The following is a 13,161-nucleotide window of genomic DNA, read 5'->3' as shown; positions in this document are numbered from 1 at the left end:
TTCGAAATACTTCTGATGGTGTCACTTCCTGAGCAAGACGCTGCGCCGGCGCCGTGGCTTAGTTGGTTAAAGCGCCTGTCTAGTAAACAGGAGATCATGAGTTCGAATCTCACCGGTGCCTCGAGAGTCAAGACAAACGTCTCTCTAGTTTTTTGTTTTCGAAGTTTACTTCGAAATACTTCTGTTGGTGTCACTGCCTGAACAAGACGCTGCGCAGGCGCCGTGGCTTAGTTGGTTAAAGCGCATGTCTAGTAAACAGGAGATCATTTGTTCGAATCTCACCGGTGCCCTGATAGTGAAGACTAACGTCTCTCTAGTTTTTTGTTTTCGAAGTATAGTTCCAAATACTTCTGATGGTGTCACTGCCTGAACAAAACGCTGCGCAGGCGCCGTGGCTTCTCTAGTTAAAGCGCCTGTCTAGTAAACAGGAGATCGTGAGTTCGAATCTCACCGGTGCCTCGAGAGTCAAGACAAACCTCTCTCTAGTTCTTTTGTTTTTGAAGTATAATTTAAAATGCTTCTAATGGTGTCACTGCCTGAAGAAGATGCTGCGCAGTCACCGTGTCTTAGTTTGTTATCTCACCTGTCTAGTAAACAGGAGATAGTGAGCTCGAATCTCACCGGTACCTCGAGAGACAAGACAAATTTCTCTGTAATTTTTTGTTTTCGAAGTATAGTTCGAAATACTTCTAATGGTGTCACTGCCTCAACGAGACGCCGCGCAGGCGCCATGGCTTAGTTGGTTAAAGCGCCTGCCTAGTAAACAAGAAATCGTGAGTTCGAATCTCACCGGTGCCTCAAGAGTAAAGACAAACGTCTCTCTAGTTTTTTGTTTTCGAAGTTTAGTTCGAAATACTTCTGATGGTGTCACTGCCTGAACAAGACGCAGCGCAGGCGCCGATGCTTCTTTAGTTTAAGCGCCTGTCTAGTAAACAGGAAATCGTGAGTTCGAATCTCACCGGTGCCTCAAGAGTCAAGACAAACGTCTCTCTAGTTTGTTGTTTTCGAAGTTTAGTTCGAAATACTTCTGATGGTGTCACTGCCTGAGCAAGACGCTGCGCAGGCGCCGTGGCTTAGTTGGTTAAAGCGCCTGTCTAGTAAACAGGACATCATGAGTTCGAATCTCACCGGTGCCTCGAGAGTCAAGACAAACGTGTCTCTAGTTTTTTTGTTTCCGAAGTTTAGTTCGAAATACTTCTGATGGTGTCACTGCCTGAACAAGACGCTGCGCAGGCGCCGTGACTTAGTTAGTTAGAGCGCCTGTCTAGTAAACAGCTGATCGTGAGTTCGAATCTCACCGGTGCCTCGGGAGTCAAGACTAACGTCTCTCTAGTTTTTTGTTTTCGAAGTTTAGTTCGAAATATTTCTGATGGTGTCACTTCCTGAACAAGACGCTGCACAGGTGCCGTGGCTTAGTTGGTTAAAGCGCCTGTCTAGTAAACAGGAGATCGTGAGTTCGAATCTCAGCGGTGCCTCGAGAGTCAAAACAAACGTCTGTCTAGTTTTTGTTTTCGAAGTTTAGTTCTAAATGCTTCTGATGGGGTCAATGCCTGAACAAGACGCTGCGCGGGCGCCGTGGCGTAGTTGGTTAAAGCGCCTGTCTAGCAAACAGGAGATCGTGAGTTCGAATCTCACCGGTGCCTCGAGAGTCAAGACTAACGTCTCTTGTTTTTTTTTGTTTTCGAAGTATTGTTGGAAATACTTCTAATGGTGTCACTGCCTGAACAAGACGCTGCGCAGGCGCCGTGGCTTATTTGGTTAAAGCGCCTGTCTAGTAAACCGGAGATCGTGAGTTCGAATCTCACCGGTGCCTCGAGAGTCAAGACAAACGTCTCTCTAGTTTTTTTGTTTTCGAAGTTTAGTTCGAAATACTTCTGATGGTGTCACTGCCTGAACAAGACGCTGCGCAGGCGCCGTGGCTTAGTTGGTTAAAGCGCCTGTCTAGTAAACAGGAGATCATGAGTTCGAATGTCACCGGTGCCTCGAGAGTCAAGACAAACGTCTCTCTAGTTTTTTGTTTTCGAAGTTTAGTTCGAAATAATTCTGATGGTGTCACTGCCCAAACAAGATGCTGCGCAGGCGCTGTGGCTTAGTTAGTTAAAGCGCCTGTCTAGTAAACAGGAGATCGTGAGTTCGAATCTCACCGGTGCCTCGGGAGTCAAGACTAACGTCTCTCTAGTTTTTTGTTTTCGAACATTCATGACTTCTTTGCGCAAACACGTACACGGACACAAGGAAAAGAGGCAAACAACACGGGCGCCCGTGTTGTTTGCCTCTTTTCCTTGTGTCCGTGTACGTGTTTGCGCAAAGAAGTCATGATCGAGTACGAACTCGCCAAACTTTCAGTACTTTTGTTTTCGAAGTTTAGTTCGAAATACTTCAGATGGTGTCACTGCCTGAACAAGACGCTGCGCAGGCACCGTGGCTTAGTTAGTTAAAGCTCCTGTCTAGTAAACAGGAGATCGTGAGTTCGAATCTCACCGGTGCCTCGGGAGTCAAGACTAACGTCTCTCTAGTTTTTTGTTTTCGAAGTATAGTTCGAAATACTTCTGATGGTGTCACTTCCTGAGCAAGACGCTGCGCAGGCGCCGTGGCTTAGTTGGTTAAAGCGCCTGTCTAGTAAACACGAGATCGTGAGTTCGAATCTCACCGGTGCCTCGAGAGTCAAGATTAACGTCCCTCTAGTTTTTTTGTTTTCGGAGTATAGTTCGAAATACTTCAGATGGTGTCACTGCCTGAACAAGACGCTGCGCAGGCGCTGTGGCTTAGTTGGTTAAAGCGCCTGTCTAGTAAACAGCAGATTATGAGTTCGAATCTCACCGGTGCCTCGAGAGTCAAGACTAACGTCCCTCTAGTTTTTTGTTTTCGAAATATAGTTCGAAATACTTCTGATGGTGTCACTGCCTGAACAAGACGCTGCAGGCGCCGTGGCTTAGTTAGTTAAAGCGCCTGTCTAGTAAACAGGAGATCGTGAGTTCGAATCTCACCGGTGCCTCGGGAGTCAAGACTAACGTCTCTCTAGTTTTTTGTTTTTGAAGTTTAGTTCGAAATACTTCTGATGGTGTCACTGCCTGAACAGCAGGCTGCGCAGGCGCCGTGGCTCAGTTGGTTAAAGCGCCTGACTAGTGAACAGAAGATTATGAGTTCGAATCCCCCCGGTGCCTCGAGAGTCAAGACTAACGTCTCTCTAGTTTTTTGTTTTCGAAGTTTAGTTCAGAATACTTCTGATGGTGTCACTGCCTGAACAACAGGCTGCGCAGGCGCCGTGGCTCAGTTGGTTAAAGCGCCTGACTAGTGAACAGAAGATTATGAGTTCGAATCCCCCCGGTGCCTCGAGAGTCAAGACTAACGTCTCTCTAGTTTTTTTTGTTTTCGAAGTATAGTTCGAAATATTTCTGATGGTGTCACTGCCTGAACAAGACGCTGCAGGCGCCGTGGCTTAGTTAGTTAAAGCGCCTGTCTGGTAAATAGGAGATCGTGAGGTCGAATCTCACCGGTGCCTCGGGAGTCAAAACTGACGTCTCTTTAGTTTTTTGTTTTCGAACATTCATGACTTTTTTGCGCAAACACGTACACGGACACAAGGAAAAGAGGCAAACAACACGGGCGCCCGTGTTGTTTGCCTCTTTTCCTTGTGTCCGTGTACGTCTTTGCGCAAAGAAGTCATGATCGAGTACCAACTCGCCCAACTTTCAGTACTTTTGTTTTCGAAGTTTAGTTCGAAATACTTCTGATGGTGTCACTGCCTGAACAAAACGCTGCGCAGGCGCCGTAGCTTAGTTAGTTAAAGCTCCTGCCTAGTAAACAAGAAATCGTGAGTTCGAATCTCACCGGTGCCTCGAGAGTAAAGACAAACGTCTCTCTAGTTTTTTGTTTTCGAAGTTTAGTTCGAAATACTTCTGATGGTGTCACTGCCTGAACAAGACGTTGCGCAGGCGCCGTGGCTCAGTTGGTTAAAGCGCCTGTCTAGTAAACAGGAGATCGTGAGTTCGAATCTCAACGGTGCCTCGAGAGTCAAGACTAACGTCTCTCTAGTTTTTTTGTTTTTGAAGTATAGTTCGAAATACTTCAGATGGTGTCACTGCCTGAACAAGACGCTGCGCAGGCGCCGTGGCTTATTTGGTTAAAGCGCCCGTCTAGTGAACCGGAGATTGTGAGTTCGAATCTCACTGGTGCCTCGAGAGTCAAGACAAACGTCTCTCTAGTTTTTTTGTTTTCGAAGTATAGTTCGAAATACTTCAGATGGTGTCACTGCCTGAACAAGACGCTGCGCAGGCGCCGTGGCTTAGTTAGTTAAAGCGCCTGTCTAGTAAACAGGAGATCGTGAGTTCGAATCTCACCAGTGCCTCGGGAGTCAAGACTAACGTCTCTCTAGTTTTTTGTTTTTGAAGTTTAGTTCGAGATACTTCTGATGGTGTCACTGCCTGAACGAAACGCTGCGCAGGCGCCGTAGCTTAGTTAGTTAAAGCGCCTGTCTAGTAAACAGGAGATCGTGAGTTCGAATCTCACCGGTGCCTCGAGAGTCAAGACTAACGTCTCTCTAGTTTTTTGTTTTCGAAGTATAGTTCGAATTACTTCTGATGGTGACACTTCATGAGCAATACGCTGCGCAGGCGCCGTGGCTTAGTTGGTTAAAGCGCCTGTCTAGTAAACAGGAGATCGTGAGTTTGAATCTCACTGGTGCCTCGAGAGTCAAGACTAACGCCTCTCTAGTTTTTTTGTTTTCGAAGCATAGTTCGAAATACTTCAGATGGTGTCACTGCCTGAACAAGACGCTGCGCACGCGCTGTGGCTTAGTTAGTTAAAGCGCCTGTCTAGTAAACAGGTGATCGTGAGTTCGAATCTCACCAGTGCCTCGGGAGTCAAGACTAACGTCTCTCCAGTTTTTTGTTTTCGAAGTTAAGTTCGAAATAGTTCTGATGGTGTCACTTCCTGAACAAGACGCTGCACAGGTGCCGTGGCTTAGTTGGTTAAAGCGCCTGTCTAGTAAACAGGAGATCGTGAGTTCGAATCTCACCGGTGCCTCGAGAGTCAAGACAAACATCTCTCTAGCTTTTTGTTTTCGAAGTTTATTTCGAAATACTTCTGATGGTGTCACTGACTGAACAAGGCGCTGCGCAGGCGCCGTGGCTCAGTTAGTTAAAGCACCTGTCTAGTAAACAGGAGATCGTGAGTTCGAATCTCACCGGTGCCTCGAGAGTCAAGACAAACGGCTCTCTACTTTTTTGTTTTCGAAGTTTACTTCGAAATACTTCTGTTGGTGTCACTGCCTGAACAAGACGCTGCGCAGGCGCCGTGGCTTAGTTGGTTAAAGCGCATGTCTAGTAAACAGGAGATCATTTGTTCGAATCTCACCAGTGCCACGAGAGTCAAGACAAACGTCTGTCTAGTTTTTTGTTTTCGAAGTTTAGTTCTAAATGCTTCTGATTGTGTCACTGCCTGAACACGACGCTGCGCAGGCGCCGTGGCTTAGTTGGTTAAAGCGCCTGTCTAGTGAACAGGAGATCGTGAGTTCGAATCTCACCGGTGCCCTGAGAGTGAAGACTAACGTCTCTCTAGTTTTTTGTTTTCGAAGTATAGTTTCAAATACTTCTGATGGTGTCACTGCCTGAACAAAACGCTGCGCAGGCGCCGTGGCTTCTCTAGTTAAAGCGCCTGTCTAGTAAACAGGAGATCGTGAGTTCGAATCTCACCGGTGCCTCGAGAGTCAAGACAAACCTCTCTCTAGTTTTTTTGTTTTTGAAGTATAATTTAAAATGCTTCTAATGGTGTCACTGCCTGAAGAAGATGCTGCGCAGTCACCGTGTCTCAGTTTGTTATCTCACCTGTCTAGTAAACAGGAGATAGTGAGCTCGAATCTCACCGGTACCTCGAGAGACAAGACAAATTTCTCTGTAATTTTTTGTTTTCGAAGTATAGTTCGAAATACTTCTAATGGTGTCACTGCCTCAACGAGACGCCGCGCAGGCGCCATGGCTTAGTTGGTTAAAGCTCCTGCCTAGTAAACAAGAAATCGTGAGTTCGAATCTCACCGGTGCCTCGAGAGTCAAGACAAACGGCTCTCTAGTTTTTTTGTTTTCGAAGTATTGTTCGAAATACTTCTGATGGTGTCACTGCCTGAGAGAGACGCTGCGCGGGCGCCGTGGCTTAGTTGGTTTAAGCGCCTGTCTAGTAAACAGGAGATAGTGAGCTCGAATCTCACCGGTACCTCGAGAGACAAGACAAATTTCTCTGTAATTTTTTGTTTTCGAAGTATAGTTCGAAATACTTCTAATGGTGTCACTGCCTGAACAAGGCGCTGCGCAGGCGCCGTGGCTCAGTTAGTTAAAGCGCGTGTCTAGTAAACAAGAGATCGTGAGTTCGAATCTCACCGGTGCCTCGAGAGTCAAGACAAACGGCTCTCTAGTTTTTTTGTTTTCGAAGTATTGTTCGAAATACTTCTGATGGTGTCACTGCCTGAGAGAGACGCTGCGCGGGCGCCGTGGCTTAGTTGGTTAAAGCGCCTGTCTAGTAATCAGGAGATCATTTGTTCGAATCTCACCGGTGCCTCGAGAGTCAAGACTAACGCCTCTCTAGTTTTTTTGTTTTCGAAGTATAGTTCGAAATACTTCAGATGGTGTCACTTCCTGAACAAGACGCTGCACAGGTGCCGTGGCTTAGTTGGTTAAAGAGCCTGTCTAGTAAACAGGAGATCGTGAGTTCGAATCTCACCGGTGCCTCGAGAGTCAAGACAAACATCTCTCTAGCTTTTTGTTTTCGAAGTTTATTTCGAAATACTTCTGATGGTGTCACTGACTCAACAAGGCGCTGCGCAGGTGCCGTGGCTCAGTTAGTTAAAGCGCCTGTCTAGTAAACAGGAGATCGTGAGTTCGAATCTCACCGGTGCCTCGAGAGTCAAGACAAACGGCTCTCTAGTTTTTTGTTTTCGAAGTTTACTTCGAAATACTTCTGTTGGTGTCACTGCCTGAACAAGACGCTGCGCAGGCGCCGTGGCTTAGTTGGTTAAAGCGCATGTCTAGTAAACAGGAGATCATTTGTTCGAATCTCGCCGGTGCCACGAGAGTCAAGACAAACGTCTGTCTAGTTTTTTGTTTTCGAAGTTTAGTTCTAAATGCTTCTGATTGTGTCACTGCCTGAACACGACGCTGCGCAGGCGCCGTGGCTTAGTTGGTTAAAGCGCCTGTCTAGTGAACAGGAGATCGTGAGTTCGAATCTCACCGGTGCCCTGAGAGTGAAGACTAACGTCTCTCTAGTTTTTTGTTTTCGAAGTATAGTTTCAAATACTTCTGATGGTGTCACTGCCTGAACAAAACGCTGCGCAGGCGCCGTGGCTTCTCTAGTTAAAGCGCCTGTCTAGTAAACAAGAGATCGTGAGCTCGAATCTCACCGGTGCCTCGAGAGTCAAGACAAACCTCTCTCTAGTTTTTTTGTTTTTGAAGTATAATTTAAAATGCTTCTAATGGTGTCACTGCCTGAAGAAGATGCTGCGCAGTCACCGTGTCTTAGTTTGTTATCTCACCTGTCTAGTAAACAGGAGATAGTGAGCTCGAATCTCACCGGTACCTCGAGAGACAAGACAAATTTCTCTGTAATTTTTTGTTTTCGAAGTATAGTTCGAAATACTTCTAATGGTGTCACTGCCTCAACGAGACGCCGCGCAGGCGCCATGGCTTAGTTGGTTAAAGCTCCTGCCTAGTAAACAGAAGATCGTGAGTTCAAATCTCACCGGTGCCTCGAGAGTCAAGACAAACATCTCTCACGCTTTTTGTTTTCGATGTTTAATTCGAAATACTTCTGATGGTGTCACTGCCTGAACAACAGGCTGCGCAGGCGCCATGGCTTAGTTGGTTAAAGCGCCTGTCTAGTAAACAGAAGATTATGAGTTCGAATCTCACCGGTGCCTCGAGAGTCAAGACTAACGTCTCTCTAGTTTTTTTGTTTTCGAAGTATAGTTCGAAATACTTCTGATGGTGTCACTGCCTGAACAAGACGCTGCAGGCGCCGTGGCTTAGTTAGTTAAAGCGCCTGTCTGGTAAACAGGAGATCGTGAGGTGGAATCTCACCAGTGCCTCGGGAGTCAAGACTGACGTCTCTCTAGTTTCTTGTTTTCGAAGTATAGTTCGAAATACTTCTGAGGGTGTCACTGCCTGAACAAGATGCTGTGCAGGCGCCGTAGCTTAGTTAGTTAAAGCGCCTGTCTAGTAAACAGGAGATCGTGAGTTCTAATCTCACCGGTGCCTCGAGAGTCAAGACAAACATCTCTCTAGCTTTTTGTTTTCGAAGTTTAGTTCGAAATACTTCTGATGGTGTCACTGCCTGAACAACAGGCTGCGCAGGCGCCGTGGCTTAGTTGGTTAAAACGCCTGTCTAGTAAACAGAAGATTATGAGTTCGAATCTCACCGGTGCCTCGAGAGTCAAAACTAACGTCTCTCTAGTTTTTTGTTTTCGAAGTATAGTTCGAAATACTTCTAATGGTGTCACTGCCTGAACAAGACGCTGCAGGCGCCGTAGCTTAGTTGGTTAAAGCGCCCGTCTAATAAACAGGAGATCGTGAGTTCGAATCTCACCGGTGCCTCGAGAGTCAAGACTAACGTCTCTCTAGATTTTTGTTTTCGAAGTATTGTTCGAAATACTTCTGATGGTGTCACTGCCTGAACAAGACGCTGTGCAGGCGCCGTGGCTTAGTTAGTTAAAGCTCCTGTCTAGTAAACAGGAGATCGTGAGTTCGAATCTCACCGGTGCCTCGAGAGTCAAGACTAACGTCTCTCTAGTTTTTTTGTTTTCGAAGTTTAGTTCGAAATACTTCTGATGGTGTCGCTGCCTGAACAACAGGCTGCGCAGGCGCCATGGCTTAGTTGGTTAAAGCGCCTGTCTAGTAAACAGAAGATTATGAGTTCGAATCTCACCGGTGCCTCGAGAGTCAAGACTAACGTCTCTCTAGTTTTTTTGTTTTCGAAGTATAGTTCGAAATACTTCTGATGGTGTCACTGCCTGAACAAGACGCTGCAGGCGCCGTGGCTAAGTTGGTTGAAGCGCCTGTCTAGTAAACAAAAAATCGTGAGTTCGAATCTCACCGGTGCTTCGGGAGTCAAGACTAACATCTCTCCAGTTTTTTGTTTTCGAAGTTAAGTTCGAAATACTTCTGATGGTGTCACTGCCTGAACAAGACGCTGCGCAGGCGCCGTGGCTTAGTTGGTTAAAGCGCCTGTCTAGTAAACAGGAGATCATGAGTTCGAATCTCACCGGTGCCTCGAGAGTCAACACAAACGTCTCTCTAATTTTTTTTGTTTTCGAAGTTTAGTTCGAAATACTTCTGATGGTGTCACTGCCTGAACAAGACGCTGCGCAGGCGCCGTGGCTTAGTTGGTTAGAGCGCCTGTCTAGTAAACAGGAGATCGTGAGTTCGAATCTCACCGGTGCCTCGAGAGTCAAGACTAACGTCCCTCTAGTTTTTTTTGTTTTCGAAGTATAGTTCGAAATACTTCAGATGGTGTCACTGCCTGAACAAGACGCTGTGCAGGCGCTGTGGCTTAGTTGGTTAAAGCGCCTGTCTAGTAAACAGCAGATTATGAGTTCGAATCTCACCGGTGCCTCGAGAGTCAAGACTAACGTCTCTCTAGTTTTTTTGTTTTCGAAGTATAGTTCGAAATACTTCTGATGGTGTCACTGCCTGAACAAGACGCTGCAGGCGCCGTGGCTTAGTTAGTTAAAGCGCCTGTCTGGTAAACAAGAGATCGTGAGTTCGAATCTCGCCGGTGCCTCGGGAGTCAAGACTGACGTCTCTCTGGTTCTTTGTTTTCGAACATTCATGACTTTTTTGTGCAAACACGTACACGGACAAAAGGAAAAGAGGCAAACAACACAGGCGCCCGTGTTGTCTGCCTCTTTTCCTTGTGTCCGTGTACGTCTTTGCGCAAAGAAGTCATGATCGAGTGCCAACTCGCCCAACTTTCAGTACTTTTGTTTTCGAAGTTTAGTTCGAAATACTTCTGATGGTGTCACTGCCTGAACCATACGCTGCGTAGGCGCCGTGGCTTAGTTAGTTAAAGCGCCTGTCTAGTAAACAGGAGATCGTGAGTTCGAATCTCACCAGTGCCTCGAGAGTCAAGAAAAACGTCTCTCTAGTTTTTTTGTTTTCGAAGTTTAGTTCGAAATACTTCTGATGGTGTCACTGCCTGAACAAGAGGCTGCGCAGGTGCCGTGGCTTAGTTAGTTAAAGCGCCTGTCTAGTAAACAGGAGATAATGGGTTCGAATCTCAACGGTGCCTCGAGAGTCAAGACAAACGTCTCTCTAGTTTTTTTTGTTTTCGAAGTTTAGTTCGAAATACTTCTGATTGTGTCACTGCCTGAACAAGACGCTGCGCAGGCGCCGTGGCTTAGTTGGTTGAAGCGCCTGTCTAGTAAACAAAAAATCGTGAGTTCGAATCTCACCGGTGCTTCAGGAGTCAAGACTAACATCTCTCCAGTTTTTTGTTTTCGAAGTTAAGTTCGAAATACTTCTGATGGTGTCACTGCCTGAACAAGACGCTGCGCAGGCGCCGTGGCTTAGTTAGATAAAGCGCCTGTCTAGTAATTAGGAGATCGTGAGTTCGAATCTCACTGGTTCCTCGAGAGTCAAGACAAACGTCTCTCAAGTTTTTTGTTTTCGAAGTTTAGTTCGAAATACTTCTGATGGTGTCACTGCCTGAACAAGACGCTGCGCAGGCGCCGTGGCTTAGTTGGTTAAAGTGCCTGTCTAGTAAACAGGAGATCGTGAGTTCGAATCTCACCGGTGCCTCGAGAGTCACGACCAACGTCTCTCTAGTTTTTTGTTTTCGAAGTATAGTTCGAAATACTTCTGATGGTGTCACTGCCTGAGCAAGACGCTGCGCAGGCGCCGTGGCTTAGTTGGTTAAAGCGCCTGTCTAGTAAACAGGAGATCATGAGTTCGAATCTCACCGGTGCCTCGAGAGTCAACACAAACGTCTCTCTAATTTTTTTGTTTTCGAAGTTTAGTTCGAAATACTTCTGATGGTGTCACTGCCTGAACAAGACGCTGCGCAGGCGCTGTGGCTTAGTTGGTTAGAGCGCCTGTCTAGTAAACAGGAGATCGTGAGTTCGAATCTCACCGGTGCCTCGAGAGTCAAGACTAACGTCCCTCTAGTTTTTTTTGTTTTCGAAGTATAGTTCGAAATACTTCAGATGGTGTCACTGCCTGAACAAGACGCTGCGCAGGCGCTGTGGCTTAGTTGGTTAAAGCGCCTGTCTAGTAAACAGCAGATTATGAGTTCGAATCTCACCGGTGCCTCGAGAGTCAAGACTAACGTCTCTCTACTTTTTTGTTTTCGAAGTATAGTTCGAAATACTTCTGATGGTGTCACTGCCTGAACAAGACGCTGCAGGCGCCGTGGCTTAGTTAGTTAAAGCGCCTGTCTGGTAAACAAGAGATCGTGAGTTCGAATCTCGCCGGTGCCTCGGGAGTCAAGACTGACGTCTCTCTGGTTCTTTGTTTTCGAAACATTCATGACTTCTTTGCGCAAACACGTGCACGGACACAAGGAAAAGAGGCAGACAACACGGGCGCCTGGGTTGTTTGCCTCTTTTCCTTGTGTCCGTGTACGTGTTTGCGCAAAGAAGCCATGATCGAGTACGAACTCGCCCAACTTTCAGTACTTTTGTTTTCGAAGTTTAGTTCGAAATACTTCTGATGGTGTCACTACCTGACCAAAACGCTGCGCAGGCGCCGTGGCTTCGTTAGTTGAAGCGCCTGTCTAGTAAACAGGAGATCGTGAGTTCGAATCTCACCGGGGCCTCGAGAGTCAAGACAAACCTCTCTCTAGTTTTTTTGTTTTCAAAGTTTAGTTCGAAATACTTCTGATGGTGCCACTGCCTGAACAAGACGCTGCACAAGCGCCGCGGCTTAGTTGGTTAAAGCGCCTGTCTAGTAAACAGCAGATCGTGAGTTCGAATCTCACCGGTGCTTCGAGAGTCAAGAAAAACGTCTCTCTAGTTTTTTGTTTTCGAAGTTCAGTTCGAAATGCTTCTGATGGTGTCACTGCCTGAACAAGACGCTGCGCAGGCACCGTGGCTTAGTTAGTTGAAGCGGCTGTCTAGTAAACCGGAGATCGTGAGTTCAAATCTCACCGGCACCTCGAGAGTCAAGACAAACGTCTCTCTAGTTTTTTTGTTTTCGAAGTTTAGTTCGAAATACTTCTGATGGTGTCACTGCCTGAACAAGAATTTGAGCAGGTGCCGTGGCTTAATTGGTAAAGCGCCTGTCTAGTAAACAGGATATCATGAGTTCGAATCTCACCGGTGCCTCTAGAGTAAAGACAAACGTCTCTCTAGTTTTTGGTTTTCGAAGTTTAGTTCGAAATACTTCTAATGGTGTCACTGCCTGAACAAGACGCTGCAGGCGCCGTGGCTTAGTTGGTTAAAGCGCCCGTCTAATAAACAGGAAATCGTGAGTTCGAATCTCACCGGTGCCTCGAGAGTCAAGACTAACGTCTCTCTAGATTTTTGTTTTCGAAGTTTAGTTCGAACTACTTCTGATTGTGTCACTGCCTGAACAAGAGGCTGCGCAGGTGCCGTGGCTTAGTTAGTTAAAGCGCCTGTCTAGTAAACAGGAGATAATGGGTTCGAATCTCAACGGTGCCTCGAGAGTCAAGACAAACGTCTTTCTAGTTTTTTTTTGTTTTCGAAGTTTAGTTCGAACTACTTCTGATTGTGTCACTGCCTGATCAAGACGCTGCGCAGGCGCCGTGGCTTAGTTGGTTGAAGCGCCTGTCTAGTAAACAAAAAATCGTGAGTTCGAATCTCACCGGTGCTTCGGGAGTCAAGACTAACATCTCTCCAGTTTTTTGTTTTCGAAGTTAAGTTCGAAATACTTCTGATGGTGTCACTGCCTGAGCAAGACGCTGCGCAGGCGCCGTGGCTTAGTTGGTTAAAGCGCCTGTCTAGTAAACAGGAGATCAAGAGTTCGAATCTCACCGGTGTCTCGAGAGTCAACACAAACGTCTCTCTAGTTTTTTTGTTTTCGAAGTTTAGTTCGAAATACTTCTGATGGTGTCACTGCCTGAACAACAGGCTGCGCAGGCGCCGTGGCTTAGTTGGTTAAAGCGCCTGTCAAGTAAACAGAAGATTATGAGTTCGAATCTCACCGGTGCCTCGAGAGTCAAGAC

The 13,161-nt window shown here is 46.6% G+C and overlaps 26 non-coding genes across 26 annotated transcripts; all 26 read left to right on the top strand.

Moving 5' to 3' along the window:
- The first annotated feature begins 47 nt into the window (after nucleotides 1-47).
- On the top strand, nucleotides 48-121 carry TRNAT-AGU (transfer RNA threonine (anticodon AGU)). Its single transcript has one exon. It is a non-coding gene; the product is annotated as a tRNA-Thr (tRNA).
- Nucleotides 122-1,062: 941 nt separating this feature from the next.
- On the top strand, nucleotides 1,063-1,136 carry TRNAT-AGU (transfer RNA threonine (anticodon AGU)). Its single transcript has one exon. It is a non-coding gene; the product is annotated as a tRNA-Thr (tRNA).
- A 433-nt stretch (nucleotides 1,137-1,569) lies between these two features.
- TRNAA-AGC (transfer RNA alanine (anticodon AGC)) lies at nucleotides 1,570-1,643 on the top strand. The gene has a single exon. It is a non-coding gene; the product is annotated as a tRNA-Ala (tRNA).
- A 435-nt stretch (nucleotides 1,644-2,078) lies between these two features.
- TRNAT-AGU (transfer RNA threonine (anticodon AGU)) lies at nucleotides 2,079-2,152 on the top strand. The gene has a single exon. It is a non-coding gene; the product is annotated as a tRNA-Thr (tRNA).
- A 263-nt stretch (nucleotides 2,153-2,415) lies between these two features.
- On the top strand, nucleotides 2,416-2,489 carry TRNAT-AGU (transfer RNA threonine (anticodon AGU)). The gene has a single exon. It is a non-coding gene; the product is annotated as a tRNA-Thr (tRNA).
- A 95-nt stretch (nucleotides 2,490-2,584) lies between these two features.
- Nucleotides 2,585-2,658, top strand: TRNAT-AGU (transfer RNA threonine (anticodon AGU)). Its single transcript has one exon. It is a non-coding gene; the product is annotated as a tRNA-Thr (tRNA).
- Nucleotides 2,659-2,921: 263 nt separating this feature from the next.
- On the top strand, nucleotides 2,922-2,995 carry TRNAT-AGU (transfer RNA threonine (anticodon AGU)). The gene has a single exon. It is a non-coding gene; the product is annotated as a tRNA-Thr (tRNA).
- A 433-nt stretch (nucleotides 2,996-3,428) lies between these two features.
- Nucleotides 3,429-3,502, top strand: TRNAT-GGU (transfer RNA threonine (anticodon GGU)). Its single transcript has one exon. It is a non-coding gene; the product is annotated as a tRNA-Thr (tRNA).
- Nucleotides 3,503-3,934: 432 nt separating this feature from the next.
- Nucleotides 3,935-4,008, top strand: TRNAT-AGU (transfer RNA threonine (anticodon AGU)). The gene has a single exon. It is a non-coding gene; the product is annotated as a tRNA-Thr (tRNA).
- Nucleotides 4,009-4,443: 435 nt separating this feature from the next.
- TRNAT-AGU (transfer RNA threonine (anticodon AGU)) lies at nucleotides 4,444-4,517 on the top strand. The gene has a single exon. It is a non-coding gene; the product is annotated as a tRNA-Thr (tRNA).
- Nucleotides 4,518-4,612: 95 nt separating this feature from the next.
- TRNAT-AGU (transfer RNA threonine (anticodon AGU)) lies at nucleotides 4,613-4,686 on the top strand. The gene has a single exon. It is a non-coding gene; the product is annotated as a tRNA-Thr (tRNA).
- Nucleotides 4,687-4,951: 265 nt separating this feature from the next.
- Nucleotides 4,952-5,025, top strand: TRNAT-AGU (transfer RNA threonine (anticodon AGU)). Its single transcript has one exon. It is a non-coding gene; the product is annotated as a tRNA-Thr (tRNA).
- Nucleotides 5,026-5,120: 95 nt separating this feature from the next.
- Nucleotides 5,121-5,194, top strand: TRNAT-AGU (transfer RNA threonine (anticodon AGU)). The gene has a single exon. It is a non-coding gene; the product is annotated as a tRNA-Thr (tRNA).
- Nucleotides 5,195-5,458: 264 nt separating this feature from the next.
- Nucleotides 5,459-5,532, top strand: TRNAT-AGU (transfer RNA threonine (anticodon AGU)). Its single transcript has one exon. It is a non-coding gene; the product is annotated as a tRNA-Thr (tRNA).
- Nucleotides 5,533-6,814: 1,282 nt separating this feature from the next.
- On the top strand, nucleotides 6,815-6,888 carry TRNAT-AGU (transfer RNA threonine (anticodon AGU)). The gene has a single exon. It is a non-coding gene; the product is annotated as a tRNA-Thr (tRNA).
- Nucleotides 6,889-7,152: 264 nt separating this feature from the next.
- On the top strand, nucleotides 7,153-7,226 carry TRNAT-AGU (transfer RNA threonine (anticodon AGU)). Its single transcript has one exon. It is a non-coding gene; the product is annotated as a tRNA-Thr (tRNA).
- Nucleotides 7,227-8,502: 1,276 nt separating this feature from the next.
- On the top strand, nucleotides 8,503-8,576 carry TRNAI-AAU (transfer RNA isoleucine (anticodon AAU)). Its single transcript has one exon. It is a non-coding gene; the product is annotated as a tRNA-Ile (tRNA).
- A 95-nt stretch (nucleotides 8,577-8,671) lies between these two features.
- Nucleotides 8,672-8,745, top strand: TRNAT-AGU (transfer RNA threonine (anticodon AGU)). Its single transcript has one exon. It is a non-coding gene; the product is annotated as a tRNA-Thr (tRNA).
- Nucleotides 8,746-9,178: 433 nt separating this feature from the next.
- Nucleotides 9,179-9,252, top strand: TRNAT-AGU (transfer RNA threonine (anticodon AGU)). Its single transcript has one exon. It is a non-coding gene; the product is annotated as a tRNA-Thr (tRNA).
- A 97-nt stretch (nucleotides 9,253-9,349) lies between these two features.
- On the top strand, nucleotides 9,350-9,423 carry TRNAT-AGU (transfer RNA threonine (anticodon AGU)). The gene has a single exon. It is a non-coding gene; the product is annotated as a tRNA-Thr (tRNA).
- Nucleotides 9,424-9,688: 265 nt separating this feature from the next.
- Nucleotides 9,689-9,762, top strand: TRNAT-GGU (transfer RNA threonine (anticodon GGU)). The gene has a single exon. It is a non-coding gene; the product is annotated as a tRNA-Thr (tRNA).
- Nucleotides 9,763-10,704: 942 nt separating this feature from the next.
- Nucleotides 10,705-10,778, top strand: TRNAT-AGU (transfer RNA threonine (anticodon AGU)). The gene has a single exon. It is a non-coding gene; the product is annotated as a tRNA-Thr (tRNA).
- A 95-nt stretch (nucleotides 10,779-10,873) lies between these two features.
- Nucleotides 10,874-10,947, top strand: TRNAT-AGU (transfer RNA threonine (anticodon AGU)). The gene has a single exon. It is a non-coding gene; the product is annotated as a tRNA-Thr (tRNA).
- Nucleotides 10,948-11,043: 96 nt separating this feature from the next.
- Nucleotides 11,044-11,117, top strand: TRNAT-AGU (transfer RNA threonine (anticodon AGU)). Its single transcript has one exon. It is a non-coding gene; the product is annotated as a tRNA-Thr (tRNA).
- Nucleotides 11,118-11,381: 264 nt separating this feature from the next.
- TRNAT-GGU (transfer RNA threonine (anticodon GGU)) lies at nucleotides 11,382-11,455 on the top strand. Its single transcript has one exon. It is a non-coding gene; the product is annotated as a tRNA-Thr (tRNA).
- A 939-nt stretch (nucleotides 11,456-12,394) lies between these two features.
- Nucleotides 12,395-12,468, top strand: TRNAI-AAU (transfer RNA isoleucine (anticodon AAU)). The gene has a single exon. It is a non-coding gene; the product is annotated as a tRNA-Ile (tRNA).
- The last annotated feature ends 693 nt before the right edge of the window (nucleotides 12,469-13,161 follow it).

Source organism: Rhipicephalus microplus, unplaced genomic scaffold, assembly GCF_043290135.1.
Source record: "Rhipicephalus microplus isolate Deutch F79 unplaced genomic scaffold, USDA_Rmic scaffold_62, whole genome shotgun sequence".
Taxonomy (NCBI): Eukaryota; Metazoa; Arthropoda; class Arachnida; order Ixodida; family Ixodidae; genus Rhipicephalus; species Rhipicephalus microplus.
Note: the sequence above shows the minus strand (reverse complement) of the source record. Positions and strands in the feature narration are given on the sequence as shown.